The following is a 19,528-nucleotide window of genomic DNA, read 5'->3' as shown; positions in this document are numbered from 1 at the left end:
GGCAGTGAGTAACCTGACTGCCATCCTGCTGGCTCAGTGTCCTGTAAGATCAAAGTGGATTTCTTCTTCAGCACTTTACTCTGAGGTTGCCTTTGTTGGAATGCCAAGACAGGCAGTTAGTGTTTGCAGATGACAGGGTGATACCATGCATTTGTGTATTGCAGACATCATGTGTAAATCCCACATCTGACACATTAGGCCTCCAGCCTACAATCAGTACCCCAAGTCCCGACACATCAGCAGGCCAAGGCCTGGTAGGCACCAAGGTGTGTTGTGACAAGCCTTTGCTGACTCTTCTCCTGGAGGACTTTAAAGCTGGGCAGCATGCCGAGGAGGCGGGGATTCCAGGATGGCAGCACAGCTAAGAACCTTCCATGGCATCTCCCTTCTATTTAGCAGCAAGGAAAGCTTCAGGGTCTAGTGAGAACACTCAAGTGCCCAGAACAACCCAGGAAAGGTTTAGTTTTAGAATAGAAACAGGTACCTTTAGTTCAATCATACTTTTAATGCATATTTGCCCAACTATTGTTCCAAAGAAGAAGGTCTGCAAGCCCCCAGAATCTTACAGCAAAGCCACAGACAAGCCTGGAGACAGACTGTCCAGTGGAAAAGTTTTCATTGCACACCAGCAAGGAGCACCCAGGTGCTACCCATGCATCAGGAGTATGTGCAGCATGTGTCCCCATGCCCTAGCAGCTGAAAGTCTATAGTTCAGCCAGGTGTGGGGCATTGTTGCCTCTTGGCCTGAGCATGGAAATGTATCATCCTAGTGTGGGGAGGCAGAGTAGCAGGAGCTTCAAGGGCTGAAAGGGCTAAACTGGTCCATGTGGCATTTCTGTGGCACTGGCTGGAAAGTGGAGGAAGGAAGGGTACAAATACAAGAAAAACATGTCATCATAGCCTGCCAAACCTCCTCCAAATCAGGAGATTCTTACCTGCATATTCATGATAAGCAGCAGAATTCTGAAGCCCTACAGACTCCATGCTGTAGATTCTTGCTTAGAGCTTAATTAAGAAAAAAAGAAAAGGAAAACTGAGAAGAAGCAAGATTGAGCCTTGCTGTTGAAAAGGTACAGCGTGAAGCTGCATCCTAGATTTGTTGTTTGTTGTTGATTTAGTGTCTCAGGTACAAAGCCCCAGTGAATTACATGGGAGGAACCAGCCACTCACCAGTGCTCTATATAGGATGTTCTGAGTTTATTCTGCCTATGAAAGGACGTGCAGAAGGACCCAGAATACTCTGTTCCACTCCATCTTGCTTTTCCACAAAGAAGGGGTCATGGGAAGATACCCAAAAGGGGGGATTAAATGAAAATTTTGAGGGGCATCCCTGTGTGACTTCATTTCACCAGTCCTGACAGTGCTGTCTGTATGAAGCACAGTAAATGAGGGGGCAGTGGATAAGAATGACCTACCTATGTGCAAATAAGCTATCGGTTCAGGGAACTTAAGAAGCCAGGCCATCCTGGTAATTCCCTGTGGCCATCAAAATCCACAATGCTACTACACTGGCTCTCGTGGGTCGGTGGAGCTCTGAGCTGCCAAGACTGCAAGAGCATATGGAAATCACAAAACTTCACTCCAGAGTCAAAATAAACATCACAGTCTGTGCTGGGCAGTGGTGGCACACGCCTTTAATCCCAGCACTTGGGAGACAGAGGAGGGTGGATCTCTGAGTTTGAGGCCAGCCTGATCTACAGGGAGAGTTCCAGGACAGCCAGAGCTGCACAGAGAAGCCCTGTCTCTGGAAAACTCAAAACCAAAAATAAGTTAATAAATGAATAAATCACAACTTGTGCTGGGGAGTTTTATGTCATCTTGACACAGCTAGAGTCATTTGGAAAAACAGAACCTCAATTGAAAAAAAAATGCCCCTACCAATTGGCCTATGTATGAGCCCACCTGTGGGGCATTTTCTCGACTGACAATTGATGTGAAGAGTGGTCCTGGGTGCTATAAAAAGCTACAAGCTACAAGGAGTAAGCCTGTAGGCAATGATGGGGGAAGTACTTCTGTGTATATGTTTGTCTTATTGGTTGATAAATAAAGCACTGTTGACTAACAGGGATGCAAGACAGGTGGGACTAGAACAAGTGGAGGATTCTGGGAAACAGAGGCACAGTCAGTCACCATGGAGGATGTGAGAGAAGCGGTCTGGACCCTTTCTCCAGTAAGAGAAGACCATGTGAAATATTCAGATTAGCAGTTCTGGATTAATAATTAAGTCAGAGCTAGCTGATAAGAATCCATGGCAAACAGCCAGCAGCTTCATAATTAATATAACATCCTGCATGTTCATTTGGGATTGACGCGACTCTGGGACTAGGCTGGCGGGAAGAGTACATATTACAGGCAACACTCCTCCACAGTCTCTTCATTAGTTCCTGTCTTGAGTCCCTGCTCTGACTTCCATCAGTGATCAATGTGACCTGGGAATTGTAAACTAGAATAAATCCTTTTCCTCCCCAGGTTGATTTTTGTCATAGTGTTTAGCAACAGAAATTGTAAGAGACAACCCGAAGGTCCTTCCCAATCTCTAATTACAAAGTCTATATATATTCAGAAACAAAACTACCACCACCACAACAATCAAATAAATAAACCAAGGGGGCAGGGCAAGCACAAGCTCCCAGGAGTTGCATAAGTTTTCATACTTACACATTCAGTGTATGTAAGCTGTGCCTCACTGGTGCTGCTTCATAATGCATGCAAAAACCTGTGAGTGAGTAAGAGATCAGCAATTCCACCCTCTCAGAACCCTGTTCAGAGTGGTTCAGTTCCTTATGCAACATAGGTGGCAGCAATGTGTTGTACACAGAGAAGGAGTATGTGTGTTTGTGGGGGGGTATTGTGAGCATGTGTGTGTAGATTTGTGTGTGTGTGGGGGTTTGTGTATGCATGTATGTGTGTGCATACACGTGTGAGTATGTGTATACATGTGTTTGTATACACGTGTGTGAGAGGATACTCTCCCACTGAAGGAATCAGTGCAGGCCAGAGGTTAACACTAGGATGTTTAATCACTTCTTCACCTTATCGCTTTGAGACAGAGCCTCTTTTGGAATGTGGAGCACCTCCCTCTTTTGGCTAGACCAACTGGTCAGGGAGCTCCTGGGATCCGCCTGTCTCCATTCTCCAGTGTTGGGATTCCAGGCTTGTGCTGTTGTGCCAGGAGGAGATGGCATGAGTTATGGGAATCTGAACTTGGGTCTTCACATATCAACAGCAAATGCTCTACCCATTGAGCCATCAGCTTATACCTTGTCTCAGAAGGAGTTTAGTTTTATGTTCTAGGTCTATGTGGTTCCATTAAGATTTTTTGGTTTATGTGTGCTGAAATAACTCTAATTTTAAAACCAACCATATAAATCTCACGACATTTAACTATTCTAAACTTCCATACAACTAGGACTGTGAACAGTTTCCAGACTTCTTCTTTATACCTTTCCTTACTCTGGGTCACCTGTTGACCATTCATGGCATACTGATATGGCATACACTGTCTCTCCAACCCCCCCCATCCCATTTTGAGACAGAGTTTCACCATGTAACCATAACTGGCCTAGAACTCACTATGTAGATCATGCTGGCCTTGAACTCATAGAGACTGCTCTGTGTTCACCTCCTGGCTGCTAAAGTCAAAGACGTGCTGTAGTACACCCAGTCCTGTGTGACCTTTCTTAGAAACATAAGTAAGGCCTCCCAGGTGAGTGCTAAATTAACTGTTTTCCACAGGCAATCTTTTTTCACTCCACACCTTCTATCCATCGTCCTCTGGTCCACAACCAAGGACAGCACAGATTCCTCTAGGAAGACTAACTATTTCTCTCACTAGCTCCTTAGCATGTGGTTGCTGAGGGTTGAACTCTCCTATCTTTATGCCTCTTCATATGGGGAAGAATGTCTGGCCCCCAGGAAACCTCAGGGAATGTGGGCCTGCTGTGTGTATCAAGCTTTATTCTGATTTCCTGTATGTGGCCCTGAAATGATCCACCATGGAAGAAGAACCCCTGAGCATACCCTGCTGGTTGAAACTGCCCACTGCAAGTGTAGAATTCTGTAGCCGGAGTCTTTAGGTTTATGCTGTAAAAACTCATTTATCTGAGCTTAGTGACACATATGAGTGAGCAACCCAAACTGAAGATCTGATGACCACAAACTGTCCATCTCAGTAGAAGGTGGGGGAGATGAAGGACTGTTGGTTCTACAGAGTGAAGGGAAAACAAAAGTTTTTAGAAAGACTCCAGAGAAAAATAAGAAAAAACTAGAGTGATCTCAAAAAGGCATGTTCCCAGATTCTGAAAACCTTGACTGTCCTTGGAATTGACACTTGTCTTTCTCCAACAAAACTGTATACAGTTAAAGGAACAGGTAGCCCAAGACTGGGAGAGCATGCCCATACACAACATCTGAAAGTGTTACTAAAGAGCAAGTCAGGGAAGTGGAGCAGGGAAGGAGTTCTGCCGGGCCCTGTTTCTACACCTGAAACCTGAGCCATTGCAACATAGACAAGAGCTGTGTCCAGTCATAGCTTCATGGGCTGCAGACATCCATGAGAACAGTGGCTGAGGCAGTACGTTTCATTCCTGGGTAGTCACAGGTCAGTTCCAGAGCACCCCTGACATCACAGGGAATGATGCCACCTGCTCATGGCCTACTCATTACTCTCCTGTAGTGGCTTATTGATTTGTATTTCACACAGCATATTTAACAAAGTAAGAGAGAGCATTTACAGAACTCACAGTAGCCTACACTGTTCAACATTTACTCTGTGCATGGTCACCTAGGACTGTATGGAATGAACTTTCAGTGGGCCCAGGCTTAACCTGGGCTTCTGCACAATTAATTAGCCATGGGGCAGGATTATACCTCTACTCCTCATACTAACTTCTGAATGGCAAGAGTCTAGACTATGATGCAAAGACAATCAGGGCACAGTGAGAAGTCAAGGCCTTTTTGTTTGAAAAACTAAAGAGTGGATGATCACCTCAATACCCTCTAATGACAGAGCTGACAAGTAGCCTTGTTCTGTTCAGGCCCCTAGTATGAGGCAGGACTGGGACTACAGAAGCAGGCTGGATGCCAGGTAGGGAGTGGGAACAGTGTTCAGCTACCTTAACATTGCCTAGTGACCCAGATTGTCCCCAGGGTCCAGGACAGTACATAGGGCACAGGAAGGAACCTCTGCCTTCCTCGGGTTAGGGTTTGAGCATCTTTTGTCCTCCCATAGGATTCTGCATCTATATGTGTATGTCTAAGTAGGAGTGACAAAAGGTTATCTATAGCCCTCCTACACAAAGAAGAATCTACAAAACATTCTACTGCACAGGGAGGACCTGGGGAGGGCACTCATCTATGGACTGTGAATCAGTAGATCTAGGTGGCTGGGACCTATACTCTGCACTATTTATTAGATTATTTACGTGTGTGAATGTTTCACCTGCTCACATGTGCAGGTATGTCTGCTATATGCACAGAGGTCAGAAGAGGTTGTCATGGAGTCACCTGGAACTACAGAGTTAAGGATGGTTGTGAATCACTAGGTGGGTACTAAAACTGAACCTCTGCAAGAGCAGCAGGTGCTGTTAACCACTGTGCCATCTCGCCAGCCTCAGGGCATGCATTTATGAAGTACTCCTGGGTGCTACTGACACTGCTGGGCTGGTCATTGTACCAAACTGGGTAGCAGGAGGCTAAGGAATGACCAAACCACCACATTAGGCCCTTAATCCAAATTAATTAATGGAACATTCTAGTCACACTCTCAGGTCAAACACAGACCATGTGGCAGACAGACAAAAAGATCACATTCAGGGAAACTGATAAATTGAATGGAGTTCTGCAGCTAGGGAATGAGAGGGGCCAGACATACAGTTTGCCTGTTCTCATGTTTCTGTGATACCTGTCAGGATGGATCTTTACAAGACCAGGAAGTATGGACAATTTAAAGAAAAACCTAGAAGAAAAGACAGCAAGAGAACAGACGGACCAAGGATGGATTATGCAACAGTACAGTAAATGCATCCTCAACAAAATCAAGGCTTCATAGTGTCACCAGAATATCAATCTACATTTAGCATACACTGAGTAATTAAGAAGACAAGAATGGTTAGAACTTGCTCTAGAAAGACATGGACCACATGCTTACCACTTGTAAATACTGTGGCATTTGATGAGATGCTGTATTTCATTCATCTAACATTCCAACAAACATTCGATGAGCTCCTCCATATATAAGGAACTATACTATCAACCAGCCACTTAGGTAGAAATGATTTCTCTATGATGCTGGATAAATGAGATGCTTAAGTCATAATTCAGGCTCCTCAATAATGAAATAAAGCCACTAGTGAAGCCCGCTTACTATTTCTCTATCATGAGTTGCAAATGACATTGCTGATTGGGGACATTTTAATAACAAATAGGTCAATAAAGGTTTGCAGGGTGTATCAAGGATAAAATCTATCCTGAGAGGCCCTCTGTCAAATACATGGCAGATGGACAGGGGGACTTGTGGTGATCTATCTCTTTAGCACCTGTTCCCTGAGGGCAACACAGATGTCACCTGACCCAGCCAGTGGCTTGGGGACTACAAGGCAGAGTTATAGCTTAGCATCTGGATTTTTACAACCCAATGTGTAACAAAATCAGAGTTACATGTTAATTTTTCCCCATTTTATAATGAAGTCAGGCTGGGTCAGGTGTGTACTGTGTGCTGTTTACTGGCTGTCCACAGTGTGTACTCTGTGCTGTGCACTAGCTGTCTACAGTGAGATGCTTCTGAGGATGTTAATCTGGCTCTGAACGTATGTGGAGGTCTATACCCTAGACAGGAAACATGAATTGACACCCTCCTGGATGGGCATGACTTCAGGCATGTGTTACAGAATCCCAGATTCCTAACAGAGATTAACAAAAAGATGCTTCATTAGTTTAGGAAAGGGGAACTTAAAAGCATCAGACAGATCTGCCACTGTGGCTCTCAGAAGCTTTGAAAGTGAAAGAGCGTTAGGTCCCTCACAGGATATGCTGGTCAGTCTCTAAGCATAGTGACGGACACAAGTTTCTTCTCTGGGCTTTATCCAAACTTATGTCTAAACAAAACACATTTTCAGTGTCCATCTGCCACATCTAATTTTCAGGCAAGTGCTATTACTTAATTAAAGATCAATGAATCTTAGGACAGGATCCCTCTGACAATTAAAAACAAACAGTTCTTCACCCAAGGATCTACCTGCCACTGTCCCTAGCTGTTTATCATTTATAACTCCCTGGATCCATAAATTCTGGGGTTTCATGTAGGTTTTGCCTACAACATCAATCATTATGCTGTTCATTCATTCATGCACTCACCAAATACCTCACTGAAACCTATTCCATGCCAAGCCCTGGTTGAGGCCCCAGAAAAACAGGACACATGCTAGACAAAGGCCCAACCCTCAGAGGGTTCCCTACCTGTACAGCTTTGTACAAAGAATTTTACAAACAAGATATCTATTTATCCTAAATTTAATCCTTCTTTTCCATGTGGGCTTTACAAGCTATTAGGGAACATTTTTATGTATCTTCTTAAAAAAAATAAAAGCATTCCTTCTCACACTAGCAGAAGACTTAACAAACCTAGTTCACCTTTGTATTTCATACTTAAAATAGATACTTCTGAGGAAAGGGTCCATAAATTATTTCAGGTACACTCCACACTATTCAATATTGGGCACAATTACAAACACTATCTGATTTGTCCTTTTTAGTAGACTCATTGTGAAACTGGAAAACCATCTAACTGAGTCATGGACAAGCTAGTGTCAAAAATCTAGTTTACAGAATGTCACATTGATGCAGTTTCTGTGCCAAAATGTTTGTTCAATTCTTCTCCATTGTTTTTCATGACTTACACCTAATCCCAATCCTTCATTAGAGCAAGTACAGCCAGACCCCCAAAGAAGGTTCCAAAATCATCTAACCCTTGGGAGCCTCACCTCTCACTACAAAAGATCAGTCAAGGGTCCTCATGAAGCATCTCATGGGAACAGCTGCTAAGCAGTGTCCCATAAGACTCAAGCCATCTTAGTACATATATCAAGTGAGGACCATAAGTAGGTCTAAGTGACCCCCAAAACAACATAAACTATTTCCAGCGCCCTCAGTTGCCTCTAAAAACTTGACAGTAGGACCCTATTGCTGACGACATCATGTTCTTCAAATATAACACTTGCGGAAATTGAGTTTCAACTCTCTAGAAGTCCTCTTCCTGTGGACTAGTTCCCATTGTATCTGAGTGTGATATACAAGCTGCAAAGAGAGAAAAATCAATCAATATTCCTACCTCACTGTAAAGCCTGATCTGCAAGATATCCTTATACACATACACAAGTGCAGCTCTTACCCCTCACAAAGAAGATTCTTTTTGATAGTGACTATTTTCAGAGATCTACAACTGGTCGAAATATAGACAGAACAAGTGGCCTTGTTGTACCCAGTCCCAACTGATACCTATGATTCAATGCCTCCATATACCCAAGGCTCAAGGAACATCTTGGAAGAAGGCCAGAAATATTGTAAGAGCCAGAGGATCAAGATGTCTGCTGCTAGATAGTATCTTTTATATATGACACAGAAGCTTCCCCAATAAAATCTCAACAATAGTGTCACTTAAACAAGACCTGTCTATAAGACCCCCAGTTGGCATGCCTGTGTGGGTGGGGGAAATTTCACAAAGCCCACCCATGGATGAAGAGATAAAGGCAAACAATAACTTCCAAGTGAAGGAGAATTCATTTTTTTTCAGGGACATTTCCCCTAGATAGGCTATGCAAACTCAAGTGCTCATCCCTAAACACATGCACACATAAGCAACACTAAATGAACTCAATAGTTTGTGTGCGTATGTGTGTGTGTGCATATATGCACATGTGCATGTGTATATGTGTGTGTGTGACAATAATAATTGAAGAAGAGGAGGTCATGAATTTGACAGAGTAAAGGAAGTGGGAAGAGTAGGAGGGGCAAGAAGGAGGGGTGAAAATGATGTGAATACAATACTCATGTATGAAATTCCTAAAATATTTTTAAATTAATCAAAAAGGAAAAGAATGAGAACCAAGAGTGGGGCTCAAGTAAGAGCAGCATCCCAAGAAATAGCATGACACCCACTCTTTAACAGGTGCTGACACTTTCCACAAACCCTTTACCCTCCAGTTGGTTTGAGCACCAGCATTGCACATCTAAGAGGGGAGAAGCTGGAAGATTTCATAAATGGTGCTAGAGTTTGGATTTTAACTGAACCCCAAATGCCCATGCTCTAAAGGGTCTCCAGGCTGTGTACGATTGGCAAATGATGGAACTTTTAGGAAATAAGGAATAGTAGGATGAAGTTAGGCCACTGGGGAATGCTCAGAATGGGATATTGGGACCCTGGTTCTCTTTTCGCACTCTTGTTGCTTTCTAGTCATTGTGGTATAGTGTCTGCACCACGATGCTCTACTTCACCATACACCCAAAGTTAACAAAGCCAACTGATAAGAGACAGAAATTTCTGAAATGGTGGGCCAAAATAAATCTGTTTTAATTTGAGTGTCACTTTTCTGTTTTTTGCTTTTCTTTTTTTAAAAGATTTATTTACTTATATATTTATGTATATGAGTACTCTGTCTTCTTGTACAACTACACACCAGAAGAGAGCATTGGATCTAATTATAAATGGTGTGAGCCACCATGTGGTTGCTGGGAATTGTACTTGGGATCTCTGGAAGAGCAACCAATGCTCCTAACCACTCAGCCAACTCTCCAGCCCAATTTTCTTTTCTTATAAGCTAATTATCTCAGATACTTTGTCATAGTTACAGAAAATTGATGATCACAAATAACTTTCAGAGTTAGTCAACAACATCACCTTACAGCTTCTCATGGCCATGGCCAAGCTGTAATCGTTTTATTTCTCTCAGAAAAAAAAAACTTAGAGTACAAGGAAGGCCTAGAAATAAAATGAAAAAAAAAAAAGAAAATAAAAATGAAAACAAAACCTAAAAATAAGCAAAAACCTTCCTCTGGGAAAAGAACATAATTATATAGAAAGAAATTTGACATTTGAGAGTCACTAACTCTATGGGGCCCCCGTGGGACCATATTTCTCCAGGGATGTGATAGCTCCTGGTCATGTTGATCTTCAACAGAAAGCTGCTAACAGCCCACACATATCATATGTGAACAAAACAATCAGAGACAGTCAACTAGGAGAGGTAAATTTAGCAGCACAACTATCACTTTGCTTATGAAAATAAAGGGAAAAAAACGGACCTCAAAACCCAGATGGGGTCAAAATACCCTAGTTCAGTTTTGAAAGATATGGATTATTCGAGCAGCCAGGTAGTGAGCATGCCCCCAAATAAACTCCAATCACTTCCCTCTTCCACAGTCCATCTTCCCCCCAAACACCTCCTTAATGTTTTGTTGATGAGTGTTTTTTCACACATCCCTTTCCTTGTAAAATGCTTTATCATTAGCTTTAACTTGAGGCATTTTCATTTTCATTTTCATTTTCTTTCAAGACCAGAAGAAAGCACAGGAACGGATTGGCTCAGAACCCTGCTCTCTCCTTTTGACAGAGAACAGTGGAAGGACATGGGATGAAGGGCCTTATGGAATGAATGGATTTCTGTCTACCATGTCACAAAAATCCTGTGACATCTGGTGGGTGGGGACTAACACCTCAAGTCCTTGCCGCAACGTTCTTGAAGACCCCAAAGAAGTCAAATTCCAGAAGAATGGGAAGATTAAATCACCATTACTCTCTTGGTGGAACACTCAGTTCAGTCCAGGTAATGACAGGACATTCACTCTTCCTTCAGGTCATTAGCGAAAGGACTATCCTAACAGTGGCTAACAATCGATATTCATGCATGATGCAACAGGTTCATGGGTTCCAGCATCCTCCTTGTGACAACCTCATGAGAAGGAAGCAGGTCCCCAATGTGGAGGGTCAGAGCTCACACAATCCAAGTGAATTTCTTTATGAAAAGCCCTACCAAGTTAGAAATAGGAATTAGACAGGGCTTGGCAGGGTGACTATAGAAGGGACCCCAAGAATACTTCCTAGTAAATGAATAAGCATATGTGAGAAATTTCATTTTTGAGACCAAGGTGGCCTTGAACTCATGACCCTCCTTCCTCTAGAGTAGGTGGGATGGCAAGCCTGAACCATATACCTAACTTAATATCATGTACTTGGAAACACAAACTGGCCCCGGATCTCTCAATGGAAAGGAAGAGAGCCAGGTGGCTTGAAGAACATTGCACTATCGCATGCCTTGAGAAAGTAAAACACACTTTTCATGTTACAGGAACATCTTCTGAGAAATTTGTAAGCCTTGGCTAATTTTAAGTGCTGAATTTCAAAGAGAAATGAGGGAAGACATGATCAGGCCATTTTGGTGGTAACTGGTTTTAAAACTTTGCTCAGTGAGACACCTGTATTCAGTTTAAATGAGAAACAAAAAGTATGTTAACTCAAGACAGCAAGGTCCCATCTTGATGGAGTTTGGAGATGCACTCTCACAGAGCCCCCTGTGTATTCTATGAAGTACCCCAGGCTTCTGATAAATGTAATCCTTGTCCTGTGTACAGGAGACGGGAGTAGGTATTATGCTCAGTATCCACTAGGTTAGAGACTTAGTGACAATGTTGTCCACATCTGGTGGTGACAATACAGAAGGGAATTCACACCATGAAAACACACAGGAGTAATCTTTTCAACAACATATTTACACTCAACTCTTAAAGTGGTCATCTCCCTTCTCTAGCTTCAGCTGATGTAGGGATTCCTCTGTTACTTGTAGCATTCCTTGAAGGGAAATCTTGTTAACAATGAGAGAGGCCAGCAGCCTGAGGTGAAGGAATGGACTGACTCTGGCTGCACAATCATTTAACTGTCTCACCTTAGATCATCTACCTGTTGGGTCTAAATTTTCTCACTTGAAAGCTTGGGATGATGGTGATAATGTTAATGCTCACAGCTGAAAACAGACAAGAGCCCCCATATTGATTATTGGACACTGTGTAAATAAGAAACACAGCAGGAAAGTGAGCCAGAGTCTATACTTAGAGCTCTGCTCAACCATGAGAGGAGACTCAGAATGTTGATGCTAATAAAGCAACATGACATTTACATTAATTTGAAAATGATACCAAAGCCACGTGTTACCTATGCATACATATACATGAAGTTAAAGACACCAAATACAACACAGAGACTTTCAAAATAGAAGGGTGGATGCTTATGAAGGTCAAAGATCTGGATAATTAAATATAAAGGATAAAAATTTGAACTGACAGGTTTTATTTCCTGTAGTAGAAAAGATTAAATACAGAGAATAAACTATAAATCCAAAACCTGGAACTTTCTGCATAACAATCAATGTAAAACTACAAAGGGAAATTCCACACCTGACCTCTGATGGCTCAGTGTACATGACTTTGCTTCATGTACAAACAATTTTAAAATATCATATGAAATTATCTTCAAGCACGTTCGAAACCTGCATGTGAACATGAGTGAATTACATCTTTAGCAGTGGGTTTAAACCATAAGATACTTCATTTTGTATATACAAAATATATATCCCCCAAATAATCTAAAGTCAGAAACTCTTCCAGTCCCAAGGTTATATTAAATGTCCAAATGTATTAACTCTGAGGGTAAATACCTAGAAGTTTGGTTATTTCAGTAGGTTTTTGCCGTTGCTGTTTTGCTTCAACTAAAAATGAAAGACTGCCACATGGAAATTTCACAGATTCATTCATGCAGCTCTTCATTGAGCAAATGTTTCTTTCCAAATGACTGGTAAAAATCTATATCCTGATAATGTGATAGTAAGCAAAGCAGCCCTGGACCGGGGCTTATCACCTACTGGGAAATGGTCAGACCTTGGAGAAATGATGCATCCTTACAAGACTTTCCCTGGCCTGGCTTAGTGAGGGGTGAGGCTTTAGGAAGCAGCACTTAGGCGTGGCTGGGCTATAAATCCAGCCCCACTCAGCTCTCCCTAGGTGCTCAGGAATGTATGACTCATAAGCATGGTACCAGAAGATTCTGTAGGCAGGGCATTTAGCCCAGCCTTGACTTCAAGGGGATACTCAAGAAGTGCCTGGTTTCCTTGTCTCCTCCTTGGACAGGACCTATGGGCTTAAATACTACCATAGGAATGCTAAGCGTGCATCAGAAACAACTGCAGCTATGAACTGATCATGGATTCCATCAGTTTCCATTTCCTCACATGTTCAAACACAGCAGTAAACTGATGTTTGTGAGCTGAGGAGAGGATGAACATTTCAATATTTGTAAAAGAAGGTGACCAGGAAGGATGATGTTGAGGACCAAAGGTGAGCAGGGAAGATGGTGTTGAGGACCAAAGGTGACCAGAAAGGATGGTGCTGACGACCAAAGGTGAGTGGGGAGATGGAGGCTCTCCAAATCATGTCATAGTAAGAGCTTGCTGAAAGACCAATGAGAGGGAAACCTGAAAATGGAAGAAATTGATATCTGCCTTCAACGATATACAAGTGAGAAAGGCTTAAGATGTATTGTACAAACTCAGAACAACATAAAGGCAACTAACTTTGCTTTTCAAAAGGAGGACAATATTAATAACCCCAGGTGACTAGTAATAAAAGGAGGTAAAGAGTGAACTTCCTGTCACTAAAGGTATCCAAGGACATGAAGGTACAACACCTCAGAATGATGATACAAAGGCAACTCCAGCATTACCTGGACCACAGGAACTTTTTAAGTTGTGAGTGTTAATAGCTTATGACTCTAATGTATGGCAAGGTGATCAAATAGTCACAAAGGTGTGTCACTTCTGCCCTACCTGGTAGCTGCTCATTAACCCCTTAATGGTAGCTTCTTGCCTTTGCAGATTTTTTCCCATTAATCCCCAGGATCCAGTAGAGTTGGCCATTTCTGAACTGAACACAAAATGGTGTCAGGGAGAAAAAGAGTATAAAGGTCCCCACAAAGATTCATATAGGAAAAGAGCTGACAAATTGGAAGGGACAGCAAAGCCTCTGCTAGGCACCCCAGAATTCAAGTTAGCAGGGTTGTAGATATGGCTTAGTGGTTAAGAGTGCATACTATTTTTTTACAGAGGACCTGAGTTCAGTTTCCAACACCCACATTGGTTCTCTTACAACCACTTGTAACCACGGCTCCAGGGTCTCTGACACCCTCTTCTGGTATACATAAGTGTGCATAAGTCCCCACCAACATACACATATAATTAAAAAATACAAAAGCAAAATTTGGCCAATGGAGTCCAGAGTTCAGAGTATGGTAAGTATAGAACTGTGTGTCATAGCTGCCATCATCATAGTGATCCTGTGTATAGAGAGAAAAACAGCAACTCAACAGTCAAACAATCAATCTAATGATCAGTAAGGTGGAAACCTCATGTCTGCCTCTATGTCACAAACAGTGTCAGAAATCTAGAGATTGGGAATCATAGGAAAGAGATATGTCCCTCCTATCCCTTTCCCATGAACATGACTTCTGGGGAAACAAGACTTGAACAACCAAAGGACAGTGATGGGCAATGGAGATCCTTTGCTGGCCATGGATGTTCCTCAACAGTGGGATGGTAGATGTATACATTGTGGCTACAGAACAAACCAACCCAAGTTGGCAGCACCGAAGAACCACAGTCTGTCTCATTTTTCTCGTTCCTGGTTCTGGAAGTACCTGGGCTCTTGTGCATAATTCTTCTTCTGGGTCCCCTATGGAGCTGCTATCAGACAGGGGCTGTGGCTGGATCATCCAGGAAGGGTCTATACTCACATGTTTAGTTGTTGAGCCACATGGGACTGCTGACTGGAGAGCCTGCATGTGGCTTTCCCTGACTCCTTGGCTTTTTCCCAGTGTGGTGGCCAGCTTCCAAGATCAACTCATCCCAAGGGAGAGCCGGATGGAGGCTGCCCTGCCTGCAGGAACTCAGATGTGGAAGGTACACAGTTTCTGCTACATTTAACCTATCAGACACAAGTCACAATGGCCATCTACGTTCACAGAGATAGCCAGCAGGCCAAGCCTCATCATTGGTGGGCATGTCTGAAAGTTCTATGAGGTACAATCTCCCTAAAAACTATATTCTAATTCCTCTGAGGAATTCATACATCTCCTTCCAGCCTGGGGACTCCCTTCACTGTGCCAAACTTTGGCTAAAGAACATTGCTAACATATATGTGCTCCACCTTTGAGAATCTCTAGAAAAGAGTAACCACAGAAGAGCTGAACAAAAAAACAGGGTTCCTCACTTTAAACAACCAATCTCTTTGAAAAATGATTTAGTATAAAACACAAATTTCATTTCACACAAGGCAAAGCTTGGTGAGAGATTAAAGTGTTGCCTGAAGATACACATCCATTTGCTTTGAACTCTGGAGCCAGAAAAGCCTATGTGTGCCCCTAAAATCTCATACTCTCCAAGGGCCATGGATGGAGTGGGCAGGATATTTCCAGCAGTACCATGTCCCTAACATCTATTCAGTCCTCAAGGAGTCTTTCCTCTGAGTTTATGTAAGTCCCAGGCTCAGGTCCCAACAACACTTCTAGACATGACTTGCTTACTTTCCTGGATTGCAAAACAAAAGATTTGCTCCATTGACAGTTAATCCTCTGCTTCCTAGTAGAAGAGTCTGAAGTAGGATTCTCTTATAACTTCCATTTTTGCAATGCGACAAGTTTGGAGCTTCCTCCTGGGTCCCCAGATGTCTCACACAGGGGGAGAAGTAGTAAAAGATAGAAGATGGGGATATTTTCTGATTTTAATGAAAGTTCCCTCCCTTTCACCTTTCACAGATCTGAACCTATGGCTAATTATGTGCCTCTATTAGTGACTGTGCAAACACATTACGAGGCTGGGAGATCTAGAGGACCAAGTCTGCAGACTTACTTGTCCTTAGGGAGACAAACACAAATGGGCATATTCAGAGGATGGGGATAGAACACAACAAAATTTCTGGGGTTAGGATGCACTTCCCAGGATATTAAGGAATGTGGGGAGACAGAAGAAACAGATTAGTCAACGGTTGCTAATGTACTACTCGCCCTTAGCTCTTGGGAACACACTTGCCAGCTTCCAACAACCAGAACCTGTGTGCACTTTCCCATCGAGGCATGACTGTTGAAAGCTGGTCTCCCTCCCTTCTTGGTGGAAAAACTCCAGGGTGTGTCTGCTGTGCCTATGGATTCTCTTTTATAAGGACTTTAATCCCTTTTCTGGCTTCTAATTCCTTGGGGGCTCAGATTTCAGCATGTGAATTTAGGAGAGACATAAGCATTCATGTGACATACCACTTCCTCTATTCTGAGCACTCACATGCATGCCTATCTTTTTGAATGTCACCTCAGTCAGAGCACCCCAAAAGAGGTGACCTGCGTTTCACGGACATAGAAGCTACTGACCTTCTATGTTTTTTCATTGTCTGTTCCATTTTAACCTGAAATCCAAGGCTGACATATCACATTGAATTATTTATAGCTGAATCAGAAGTAGCCACACAGCTGCCCCTCTCCATTGGTCAGTAGACTGTGTCCCTTGACTCTGGTTTCAGATAGGACACTAGCCCCTTTGCAGAATTATTTTATCTTTCTAGATAGAAAAGGATAGTTTTTTAAGATATCCAGGCCTGAGCCTGCTGGCTTATGATGGGGAAGTCCTGTGTATATGTCAATAAAGCACTGTTGGCCAATAGGGAAGTAAGATAGGTGGGACTAGGAGTCGAGGAGGACTCTGGGTAGGAGAAACACAGGGAGTCAAGATGTAACTGCCATAGGGATAAGAAGCTCGGAAAGTTCTCCGGTAAGAGAAATACTTAGATTAACAATTATAGGATAAATACTTAAGTCAGAGATAGCCAGTAAGAAACAAGCAAGGCCAACAGCTTCATAATTAATATAGCCTCCTGTGTGTTTATTTGGGACTGATGCGGCTCTGGAACCAGGCTGGCGGAAAGGCTTCTCTTTACAGGCTTAGCTTAGCAGTTCCCAGGGGAACACAATCTCTCAATGGTCATCACTAGAAGTCTACAACTGTTGTGTGAAAATGCCACAACTCTACAGGTTATTTATATAAAAATTTGCATCCCCAATATCCCCTTTCAGTTTTAAGACTTCTGTCTTTAATTTTGTTTTCTCAGACATTCCATTGTGAACATTTGCAAACCTCCTGGAAAACAGGAAGAATGTTAGAGTAACCACCTATACCATAGACCCACCAATGAAGTGCTGAAATTTGTATTTTGCTGTATCAGTTTTTTCCATGTAGCCAGGCCAGCATCCATTCATTAATCTGTCATATTTTGGTGTATTTCAAAGCAATTTACAGAAATTAATGCATTCCCTCATGTAATCCCTGAACTTGGGAGGTGAAGATTGGAGAATCAGGAATTTAAGGCCAACTTGGGCTACATACTGAGACCAGATGTCAGACAAGCTAAAGCTATACTCCCTTCCATTCATAGGATAATAAATGTATCATTAACAAAAGTTTAGTATTTCTCTTCTTTAGGGGCTACATTTACTCACAGAACAAAGTCAACAAGTCTATATTCTACCATCAGTGAATTGGTGATAACTATATACCTGTGCACCAACTACTATGAAAATAAAGATGCACCATGATCCCAGGGACATTCTCTCATATAGTTTCTTAGGACACTCCCAGCCCATCCACCCTTCCCACAACCACACATCTTCTTTCTATCACCATAAAATAATTCATGCTTGTTCTAGAACTTTGTGTAGAAGCATGCTCTTTGACACAAGCATTCTTAGCACATGGGTTTTGAAATCCATCCATATTTTAGATCATAGTAGATACATTCTTGGTTATATGTACATACATGTAAACATATATCAATACATGTGGATAGCATATATACAACGATGAACTCTCTGAGTAAATGTTAATGAACTGGCTGAGTTTCACTCTGGGAAAAGTCTTGTAAACTTTGGTCAGTTTTTTTTTCTCAGATACTTACACTTTTGTGGTATCTGAAGATTTCATCAGGGAAAGAAACGTAGCAAAGAACAGTTACCCATAATTCCCCCTCTCATGTCTCTCCAAAGTAGAATTGTGGACTGAACTAGGAAAGGGTTGGGGTGCGCGAGATGTCTCTGTGTTTCTTAAGGGCTTGTTGCTCGTCCTGTATATCTCCAGCATAATGAAAACAATCAGTTATAGTAATTATGAGGGGAAGCTAAGGGGCTAGAGGTAGTGATGTGATCCACTGTCATATGTTTCCTCTATGGAAGCTGCTGGAGTCAGGAGGCTTATGTAGCATCATTCTGGAGCTGGGCAGATTCCTTATTATAATCAGCAGTCATAGCATCAGAGAGAAGAAATAATTCTACAGTCGCCTTCATTGAGACACAGATGCTAAGCCAGGTAAGACAACCAGGCCCTTGCACTAATTTGAGCATTGTATTAGGATCTTTGAATGGAGAAATATCTTAAATTTCCAACAAATTCTGTCTCTGTAAAACTCCCTTAGGTGGCATTTATTTATGTTCCTTTTTTCAGTCCCTTACAAGGTTTTTTTAGATAACTTATGATTTATAAATGACCCCATATAAAGATAGCACATAAACACTACAGTATCTACCCAGTGCCTCAGCTTTAGGCTCCCCTAGAAGTAGATGCCAAGACAAGCAAGCAGATGCCAAGACAAGGATCTGAGTGTGTTTATTTAGGAGGCTATGACAGTAAACACTATAAGGGACCGAGCAACTGATACAGGGAAGGAAGGTACTCAATGCACCATGCTTCTTTAGCAGTTACCACTAGTAGGGCTTCACCATCTGGGGAGATAGTGTAGTGGTTAAGAGTACTTGTTGCTCTTGCAGAGGACATGGGTCAACTCTTAGGACCCATGTGGTAGCTCACAACCACTCATAACTCATTTCAGGAAGTCCAACCCCTTCTTTTGACCTCAATAGGCACCACACATGTACTTGATGCCCAGACAGACCTGACAAAATACTTACACCAAAATGAAATAAAAAAAATCTTAAAACAAAGTTTAGACAAGAACTCAGCCCTTAACACAGGACATTAGAGTGAGAAGGTGCCATCTGCAAAAAAGGAAGCATGCACTTGCCATGCCCCAAAAGTGTGAGCACCTCTTCTTTTTACTTCCTAGATTCCAGAAATGTGGGCAGCAAATTCAATTTCCTTAGAGCCTAACAGTCTACAGTATTGTGTTACAGCAGGCAAAGGAGCTAAGACAACAGGAAGCAGAGTCCTCCACAGAAAAAGTCCGACATCATTTGCACCTGTTCACGGCTTTTTGACTCTTCATCATCCACTGGGATTCATTCTATACACATAACTTAGCAGACTCCATCTAATGCTCCAAATCCCCATCAACAGTGGTCGCTCTCTGGCTTTGCCTAGGGCAAATCCACAGGTTTTGTCACATGTGGAATTTCTGTTTCTCTATAAAAGACACATTTAGCAGCTTATTTTTATACCCATAG

The 19,528-nt window shown here is 42.4% G+C and overlaps 1 protein-coding gene across 2 annotated transcripts in view; it reads right to left on the bottom strand.

Moving 5' to 3' along the window:
- Positions 1-19,528, bottom strand: part of Slc24a3 (solute carrier family 24 member 3) — a 490,244-nt gene that overhangs the window by 390,361 nt on the left and 80,355 nt on the right. The gene's annotated exons all lie outside the window — the stretch shown is intronic.

This window comes from Mesocricetus auratus, unplaced genomic scaffold (genome assembly GCF_017639785.1).
Source record: "Mesocricetus auratus isolate SY011 unplaced genomic scaffold, BCM_Maur_2.0 Super-Scaffold_100004, whole genome shotgun sequence".
NCBI lineage: Eukaryota > Metazoa > Chordata > Mammalia > Rodentia > Cricetidae > Mesocricetus > Mesocricetus auratus.
Note: the sequence above shows the minus strand (reverse complement) of the source record. Positions and strands in the feature narration are given on the sequence as shown.